Genomic DNA, 10,178 nt, shown 5'->3' with positions numbered 1-10,178 from the left:
TCAGCATGATAAGTTGGTTTCATTATTTATGAAAATTAGATTTTTAAGTTAAATTAAATAGGTTATTCAGCTGTTCAGCTGAAATGTCACACTCTATGTGACCTGTGCTTTATACCGTGCTTTTTCTTTTTTGCTCAAATACCACTTGTGCTCAAAAATTGATATTATTAAAGGAATTGTCGAACATGTTAGAAAGACATTTTACTTCGTATAATTTAGAATTATATTTCACCATTCCTCAACTTTAAAATTCTTTTATTAATGACTGAATGCTATTTTTAAACAATCCAACAATTTGGGTTTTTATTTACTTCATTCTAAAGACAAATCCATCAATCCAATAGTTCCCAGGTAATGAATTTGGAAATGAAACCATTAGACTCATCCCTTTTTCCATTTATGCCCAGTTTACACTCACATGTCCATTTCAACTCATTCTTTTGCCCACTTGTGTCCATTTCACAGTTCATTAATATCTATTTCTAAAGGCAAGGTCACAAAGAAGAGAAAATACTTCAAATGTGTTCCCTGTTTTTATAAAAATTTCTTAGTAAAAAATAGAGAAAGATGAGTAAATGAGCCCTTAATACTTGGACACATTTTTAAATTATCCATTTTTACCAACCAAACTGTCTTATTAAAAAAACAGGGTAACTGTATTTTTAAAATATTGTCTTCAAAAGTATATTATAAATATATATGCACATATGTATTTATTTGTTCAATTATATTAACTATCCAAATGCTTATTGTTTCTGTTTTTTAGAAGGACACAGTTTATTCAACAGAAGGCATAAAAATTAGAATTCTGTCTCCCAGAATATGACTTAATTCCTCTGTTTTTCAGCTGTTCACCAATAAAACAATACTGGGGCTATTCTTTTTTTTTTTTGTGAGACAGAGTCTCGCTTTGTCACCAGGCTGAGTGCAGTGGCACAATCTCGGCTTACTGCAATGTCCACCTCCCAGGTTCAAGCAATTCTCCTGCCTCAGCCTCCCGAGTAGCTGGGACTACAGACTCGTGCCACCATGCCCAGCTGATTTTTGTATTTTTAGTAGGGATGCGGTTTCACCACGTTGGTCAGGATAATCTCTATCTCTTGACCTTGTGATTTGCCTGCCTTAGCCTCTCAAATGCTGGGATTACAGGCGTAAGCCACTGCGTCCGGCCAGGACTATTCTTAACGTAGAATAACTCTAGCACATTAGCCATCTCCACAGGGCATTGAAGGATAACTGAAGTCCAGGGCCAAGAACACTCAGGGAGGTCAGGTGCCTAAAAGTACTAAGGGGCTTTTAAAAATCTAAAACCAAGTATACTTCAGTATCTTAATGTTTGCAAATAACTACAAAATAGCATTAGCCGGGCGCGGTGGCTCAAGCCTGTAATCCCAGCACTTTGGGAGGCCGAGACGGGCGGATCACGAGGTCGGGAGATCGAGACCATCCTGGCTAACACGGTGAAACCCCGTCTCTACTAAAAAATACAAAAAACTAGCCGGGCGAGGTGGCGGGCTCCTGTAGTCCCAGCTACTCCGGAGGCTGAGGCAGGAGAATGGCGTAAACCCGGGAGGCGGAGCTTGCAGTGAGCTGAGATCCGGCCACAGCACTCCAGCCTGGGCGACAGAGCCAGACTCCGTCTCAAAAAAAAAAAAAAAAAAAAAAAAAAAAGAAAAAATGAGCTCACACACACACACACACACATATATAACCCATCATAATAAATAAATATTGAAATCTATTATTTACACTCAATTTTATGTTTTCTTCTGTTAGACTACTTCAAGACTGGAATGTTTTTAGTCAAATATTCACGAGTGTGAAATCCTTCATTTCTCCCTAGTCTGAAAGGAGAGCTTTCAGAGATGTGATTCTTTTTGGATGTCTCCTGAAGTTTTGATTTGCAGTAAAAGCAAACAGGAACCATCCACCAAGTTAGGAAACAGCTATGTCCTTATGGGTTTATCTGTGACCCTGGTATCAGCAGTCATCTTCCAAATCTGAGACACTAAATCAGCTGTCTTGATTGTTCTTTTGCCACTTGTCAATAAGTCCTTCTCAAATTCTTCAGTAATTTTGCCTTTAAAAATATTTTTCAAGAGCCCGGAATCATTGAGAAGTTCTTCCATGTCCTCATCTTTGTATCAGAACACGCTTCCCTTTTCGTTATCTCATTCATGTTTTTCTTTTTCTTTTTTGGCCTTCTGCTTTGACCAAGCTTTATTTTTTTAATGAATTTTATTCTCCCTTCATTTTCTGTTTTTCTCTTTTCTTTGTTGCTCCAGTAATTTCTGCCTCTGCTTTTCTCTAATTTTATCTTTAAGTGAGATAGCGTCTGTATTAATGTCCACAGGCACAAAATCTGGAAACTGCTTTCCTCTCAATTCTGACATCTTGGGCATTTTCAGCAGGGAAAAACCTCGAGCAAGACTTGCAAAATCAAGATTATTTAATCTGAAAATCAGGTTGCACTCCTGCTTTGCATAAACCTGGACATAGGACATAAAAGCTTTCATGCCCTTTTCAAACATAGCTCTTTCTGCCAGGATCATGGACTTGAATTTTGGCAGAAGGTCAGCTGTGTTTTTCTAGAGTTCATCTCCGCCAGGGGGCGTTTCTGGTTAATTGCAAGGAAATTGATGTATGACTCTTCCATGGGCAGGAGGAACACCAGAGCTCTGCCTCTGTAGCTAATGCGGGCTGTGTGGCCACAGCCCTGCACAAAGGCACTTGCATTGTTGGGGCGATTGTACTGCAAAACCCAATTTACTTCAGGAATATTGATTCCTGGGCCACCACATCAGTGCACACTAAAATCCCACTTTGCAATTAGCGGAACCCCATGAAGATCGTATTTCATCTTCCCATGAATGCACACAATCTTCACACTCTTCATCAGCACCTCCAGAGCCTTCCTGTAGTATTCCACACAGGTGCAGGTGCTGAAGAAGACCAGGTGTTGCTCTTGCTTATGACTGTGAAGAAAATGTAGCAGCTGGTTAAATTTCTCATGTGCCTTGCGTACTATGTAGTAGTTATCCAGGCGAGAGTGGTCTGGTCACTGCTGGTTGCCACACCCTTCTCCTTCACTGAGACTGGACAGGGTTCCGGAGGCCCACTCTCCCCAAGTTCTCCAATTCCGGCTTCTGAGTGGCAGAGAAAAGGCCTGTTCTCCTCTGCTTTGGCAGCAACTCCAGGATGGTATTTACGCTTGCCTCAAATCCCATGTCCAGAAGTCTGTCTGCCTCATCCAACACCAGGACATGCAGGGATCACCCACAGCTGGCCAGATACAAGCCTTCTGCCTTCCTTCAGAACCTGTCCTCAAGTGGCCTGGAATGGCCACAGTGATGTTCCCACCTTGTTGCTTAAACTCTTAAATTTGGAACAGAGGATGTCCTGGAAAGCAGAGGAGAATCATTTATTTTTTATTTTGTTTTATTTTAATTATTTTATTTTTTTGAGATGGAGTTTCACTCTTGTCACTCAGGCTGAAGTGTAATGGCACAATCTCAGCTCACTGCAACCTCCACCTCCCAGGTTCAAGTGATTCTCCGTTTTGGCCTCCCGAGCAGCTGGGATTATGGGCTTCCGCCGCCACGCCAAGCTAATTTTTGTATTTTCAGTAGGGATGGGGTTTCGCCATGTTGGCCAGGCTGGTCTTGAACTCCTGACCTCAGGTGATCTGCCTGCCTTGGCCTCCCAAAGTGCTGGGATTACAGGCGTGAGCCACTGCATCTGGCCTAGAATCATTTATTCTGTCTGTCCTTCATAGATGATAAACCAAAGTTTTAAATAGATGTTTCCCCTTATCCTGCCCTCTTTTCCATGTTCAGTTTCTCATTTCCTGGTAAGCACATCTGCTCTGGCTGCCTGCAGTCCACTTCCCCACACATGACATTGTCTTGCCTGCCAGTCAGCCTTGACCTATTCTCTCCTAAGCTTTCAAAATGATATGATTCATTTTTCATAAATAAACTTAACATTTCCACATCATCATATCTACCAGTTAGAAGGATAGTAGTCTGATTGCTTCAGTTCACATGTTTTTGGTCTTTAAATAAGCTGTTTATTAACTTATATTTAAATGGCTTCTTCCAGGGAAAGAAAAATTTAACATACTTCTCTCTCTGCTCCTCCCCCTGAAGTATTTGAAGTTTCTTTTTTTAAGTGTGGAAAGAATGCAAAACATAAAATTTACCATCTTAGTCATCTTCAGCATACAGTCTGGTGGCATCGAGCACAGTCACATTGTTGGGCAACTGTCACCACCATCCATCCACAGATCCTTCTCATCTTCCCAACCTGAAATTCTGTACCCATTAAACACGAACTCGTCATTCCCTCCTCCTCCAGCCCTGGCAAACATTGTTGCATTCTCTATCCCTACGAAATGGATGACTCTAGGTAATGCTTAGAAGTGGGATCATGCAATATGTGTCCTTTCGTGTCTGGCTTATTTCACTTTGCATGATGTCCTCAAGGTTCATCCATGTAGCAGTGTGTGTCACAATGTCATTCCCTTTTAAGCCTGGATAATATGCCATTGTGTGGATAGACCACATTGCATATCCATTCATTCCTCAGCGAACACTTGGGTTGTTCCCACCTTTGGTCTATTGTGAATAAGTCTTCTGTGAACATGTATGCAGAAATATTAAAAATGATTCATAAAAGATAATTGATTCAACCAGTACTTCCTGAGCTTTGCTGTGGGGCAGACACATTGCCAGTAGCCACAATAAACAAGACTGCAGACACAGGCAGCTGCCTCCTGGAGCTCAGAGCTTAAAAGGAAGAGAGACTCAATATGGTGAGGTAACTGTCAGGACTGGAGAAACAAGGTCTCCACGAGCACATGGACTGGAGCTTGCCCACCTCCCAAAAAATAAAAGGCCCCAGAAAAGTTGTGTGACTTGGTATCTGGGCTCTGAAAAGTGAATTTGGGACAAGGTTGTGGAAGCAGGCAGGAGAGGGCAGAGCAGATGGCAGAGACCAGAGGCATCTGAGTCAGAGGACGAAATTTGGGGGTGCAGCCACCCAGGTTGAGGCACACGCAGGAGCCAGAGCAGATGAGGCCAACCCTGTGAAGCTGTTAACATCTTGGGCTTATCTTAAAATAGTAGGAAGTCACTGAAACATTTCAAGTAGGGAAGTGACAGGATCTGGTCTGCACTGTACACGAACAGCCTGTCTGTGGTGTGAGTGCACTGGACTGCATGAAGGCAAAAGTTCAGACAGGAAGTGACTGTTCACAGCCAAGCCATCAAGGACAGAGGCCTGAGCTCATTGGATAACAGGGAAGGAGATAAGGCACAACTGGGGGGTTACTGAGCCCAGGAAGTGAGAGAAAAGGTGGCATTGAGGAAAGAAAGCCACATGCTTTTTATAACAAACAGTTAATTATATTTATATAACCAGTGAATATATATATATATAAATATATGTATTTGTATATAATTACATAAACATGTGTTGATATATAATTTATATATAAATATCATTTAAATATAGTTATGTTTATACAACCAGTGCATTTATATATATAAATTATATTTATATAACCAGTGAATTGTAGGATAAGTAGAGGTGCAGCGAAATACTGATGCTGTTGAGTGGGGTCTGGTGTTCACGTTCTTCTCCAAGGATCTGGGGATGTCTTGGTCTTGGTATGGTCACATCTTTCTTCGTCAGCCTGATTTGCTGCAACCTGCTAGACCTTCTGGATGACCCACATCCAAAAAGCTACCATTTTCAGAGTACAATCTATGCCCCGTGAGCCTCAAAGAAGTCTGTTATGAGTTGAATTGTGTCCCCCCAAAATTCATGTATGGAAGCCCTAATTCCTAATATGACTATTTGAAGATAGGGCCTATAAGGAGGTATGAAGGTTAAATAACGTTGTAAGTGTGGGACCTTAATCTGATAGGACTGGAGTCTTTATAAGAAGGGGAAGAGACACAAGAGATCTCTTTCTCTGCATGTGTACAGAGAAGAGGCCACATGAACAAGAAGGCAGCCATCAACAAGCTAGGAAGAGAGCCCTGCCCGGAAACCAACTCTGACGGCACTTCAATCTCAGACTTCCAGCCTCCAGAACTATGAGAACATGCATTTCCATTGTTTAAGCCACCCAGTCTGTGGTATTCGGTATGGAAGCCCGGGCAAGCTAATGCACGACCGTAAGAGGTAGGTATTATCATCTCCATTTATAGATGAGGAAACTGAGGCTCAGAGAGATTGACTTGACTAAGATCCACAGATGGTAAGCTGCTCATCCGCTGCCCTGCAGTGGAGGCTTCCTTATAACAAGCCTTTTGTTTTTGCAGAGAATTTTCTGGGCATATCTTTGAAGAACCATGTCTTTACTAACTCTATTTCTAAAGCTCTAGCTGTGACTCTGCCTTACAGCCTGCTGCGCAGATCCACACAACAATGTAACTGCAGGGACTGCTCTGCAAGATCACCCAGAGCAGGCTTCCCAGTCTCAGAGATGCAGAAATGTGCTGTACTTTCTCTGTCTTCCTGAAGTAGTGAGGAGTTTTATGATAAGCCAGCTATATACTTTTCAACTGGAAAAGAGTGACTTTGTGGCTAGATGGGATTCCACATGAGTTCCCTGCTTCCTAAGTGAAGCAAGTGCTTCCTTCTGTGACTGTGATGCTGCAAGGTGCACAGAGGAGCCTTGCTGCAAGGTTTCCAGTCACCTTCCTGTAAGTGCCTTGAGTTCCCAAGTGCCTGGCTGTAAGTCCAGTTAAACATGAACCCTACTGAAGCAAGTTTTGAAGTTGTAGTTTGAACCAGATGAACTTATGATTTTTGTAGGTAAGAAATGACCAAATATCAGCAATTTCATGTGAACCAACCTAATGTAGTTGGCCCTTTAACCCTGCCCCCTCTGTCTCATTCTGTCCTCTCAGGCTGCCCTCAGATCACACCAGATCCCTGACTTCCTCCTCTGACCCTCCCTGGCAGGGTCGCCATGATGGACGGGAATGGATGCCTGGGAGAGAAGTCCACAAAGGAAGAGAGAGGAAATGGTGAGAGAGGTAGGAGGATAGTGTCGGGGTCCAGAACACATTACCCCAACATGTGGCCCCTTGGCCTGTTGAATATTTTACACGAGAGGAAATGCAGAAAACAGCAGGAGCAGGAAGGTCACACTCTGACCCTTTCTCCCCTGAAGCATGGTCAGAAAGGAATTCTCTGACTCGCCTTGCCTGAAAGTAGGTCGGGAGACCCTCATTCCAGAGAGGTCTTGACTCAATCCCCGCACCGCCTTCTTCCCTGCTGGCCTCATCAAAGCCTCTGCTCGAGGAGGGCTCCATATCCATCTTTAGCAGCTCAGGGTGAATTTATTCCCCAGTCTCTAAGGGCATTTTCCTGTGAAGCTTTGTTCTCTATGACATAAGAGGAGAGGGATGTTTAGAGGAGCTGGGGGAGGAGACCCCAGGGGATTTCCTTGTCCCCACAGATGCATCTCTTTGTGAAGCAAAACACACGCAAAGCACCCGGCAGTGCCCAGCATGCAGTCAGTGCTCATGAAGTGTTGGTTCCCTCTCTGCCCACTGCAGTTGGAACAAACAGCACACAGGGTGCCAGGATTCAGCTTGATGAAGAAAAGCATAGCCCACATTGCTGCTCTTGGGCCTTGTCCTCCGTGTTGCAGCTCAAAGTTAAGGACAGCTCAGGTACCGGCATTGCTTGTGCTAAGGATAGGCCAGCACATCCTGTGCCCAGTGGTCCCCAGAAATGCTATTGCCTGGTGACACTCTGCATCTCCAGTTCATCTCCCCGTGCCTCTCCAAAGCCCACTCTACCTCCCTCCCCTCCCAGTCCACCTGGAGCTCCCACCTCTCATCTTTCCTTCCCACTGCGGGGCAGGTGGCGATCTGCAGGCCTCCCTGAGAGAGAACTGCCCTTACCCTGCCTGAGATCCTCAAAGCCAGGGGCACTGATCCAGCTCTTGGCACTGACAGGACGGACTGGGATCTTTCCCTGATGCCCTCAGGGGTCTGAGGATAAAGTGTGTCAGGCATGCAGGGTCTATAGGAAGCAAGACAGAGGGAGGCACTGAGCTGAGCACAGATAGGAAAAGGAAGAGCTCGTGGCCCAGAGCTAAAGAAGACATGACCCAGTGACCAGAAGACCCTGTCCCAGTGGGAAAGGCACATCTTAGTGTGGAAGGGTGTGGAGCTCAGTAGGGATTTAGACTCAGCAAGGATTCAGGCTCATTGCCCTCTGCTCAGGAGAGCAAAATCCTCTAGGTGAGGTTTCCCCTCTGTGTCTTTAATCCAGGGAGCAGGTGTCAGAATCAAGGACACCATCAAGATAGGATGACAGGAACATCTGAGATGTGCCAAATTTTCAAAGGCCTAGCTGTCACAGCTGGGGGCAGATGGGGGACAGTCTTCTCATGGGTCCACCCTGCCCTATCTGGCACAGCCTAGGACTCTTCGGTCAAAGCTGGCTCTTTCCACCCTCAGAGCAATGTCTCTTCTGTTGCCTCTGAGTTAGGCAGGGCATATGTAATACAAATTTCATAGAAAGGGAAACTGAGGAATGGGGTGGGCTAAGTCACTTGGGCCAGAGGATAAGTGCATTGGGGTCAGGACTCAGATCTCCTTGGATCCAACACCAGATGTCTTCTCCCACATGGAACTCTCTCCCTAATCTTAACACTTCCATGGCTCCATGGTTGAATCGGCCATCACAGGAGAATGAAGCCACAGAAATCGCATGCATGTTCACATGTGTGTATGTGTACATATTTGTGCATGCATGTACATGTGTGTGTGCATGAGTAATGTGTGCATGTGTGCTGAGCAAAGCAGGGGAGGGTTGGCAGTTCCCGATGATTTTTTCCATCTTGAACATTGTGGTGCTTTTCCTGGGAGATCCAGACAACCATGGTGTTGTCTGTTGTTTCATAGGACAAAACCTATGAAGTGAAGATGAACAATGACACAGAGGCCTGCATTGAGCCCAGCCTCCTCCCCACAGAGATATTAGCTCTGTTGCCCTCTTCCCAGGTTGGCCTCAGTGCCCTCTTCCCAGGTTGGCCTCAGTGTGGGAATGGGTTTGGGGAGGCAGGGCCAGGTCTCTGAGATCCCACGTTGGGCTGATTTGCAGGAGGAGAGGAGATCATGGAGAAAAATCTGTACAGCCCATCTCTCTCTTTCTCTCTCTCTCTCTCTCTCTCTCTCTCTGTGTGTCTCTCTCTCTTACACACACACACACACACACACACAGCCCTTTTTTGTCTGGCCTTTTCACCAGGAGCACTTCTAAACATTGCCTCTTAAATCTTTTAGGCTGTAACCAACAGACATAAATCTATTTTCTGGTGAGACTCAGTGCACACATACAGATGTTGACAGTTAAACTATGTTTCAAGACAGTACTTATAATAAAACTGCCCAGAAGAGGGCACTGGTGGCAAATCTAGGCCTGAGTTTTTGTCCTTGCTGGAATTTTTGAAGTATTTTAGCTACAGATCTAGATTCGTTAGAAAGTTGTGACATCCACTTGGTCAGTTATAATGGGCCCTTAAAAGAATAGCATAGCAGAGCATATCAAAATAGAAACCATCAGAGTGCATCAAATTTCACAAAGGTAAGTACTGTGTTGTGCAAGACTTGCTTAATTGCCAATATCTGTGTGTATCTAGGGGATCTCTTTGTGAAACATCTTTATGACTGTGGGTAGCATTCATAGCAGTTTGAGACACAGTTTCAGAAGCTTTTCTGAAAGGACTTTAGAGTGAGAAAGGACTAGCCTTGTAGGCTTTTGAAGACAGGAGAGGTGTGGCTGGAGGTGGTGGGAGGGGGCACTAGGTCCCTCTCCCTGGGGAGTGTAGGGGAGCAGCAACCAGGCCAGCACAGCATGTGGCTTCCAGGGGTCCCAGTGCTTTCTTCTTGGGAACTGGTGGGAGGATTAGCAGAGATGCCTCCTTTTCCTCTGGCATAGAAAGAAGAATCTAATGAGTAAGGAAAAACATGGAAATATCCCAACCAGTGACTCTTGACAGATCACTCAACCTTCCTGTGCCTTTGTGTCCCCGCCAGAAAATGGGGCGGTGGGGGTGACAGAACTACTTTTCTAACTCAATGAAACATAGCCACCATACAACCAAGATAAATAATCTGATGTTCCTTATGAGATGCTGTTCTCTACAT

At 44.6% G+C, this 10,178-nt stretch overlaps 1 pseudogene; it reads right to left on the bottom strand.

Annotated features, from left to right (window-relative positions):
* Window positions 1-1,980: 1,980 nt before the first annotated feature.
* LOC112635021 lies at window positions 1,981-7,334 on the bottom strand (annotated as a pseudogene).
* Between the last annotated feature and the right edge of the window lie 2,844 nt (window positions 7,335-10,178).

This window comes from Theropithecus gelada, chromosome 11 (assembly GCF_003255815.1).
Source record: "Theropithecus gelada isolate Dixy chromosome 11, Tgel_1.0, whole genome shotgun sequence".
Classification (NCBI taxonomy): Eukaryota; Metazoa; Chordata; class Mammalia; order Primates; family Cercopithecidae; genus Theropithecus; species Theropithecus gelada.
Note: the sequence above shows the minus strand (reverse complement) of the source record. Positions and strands in the feature narration are given on the sequence as shown.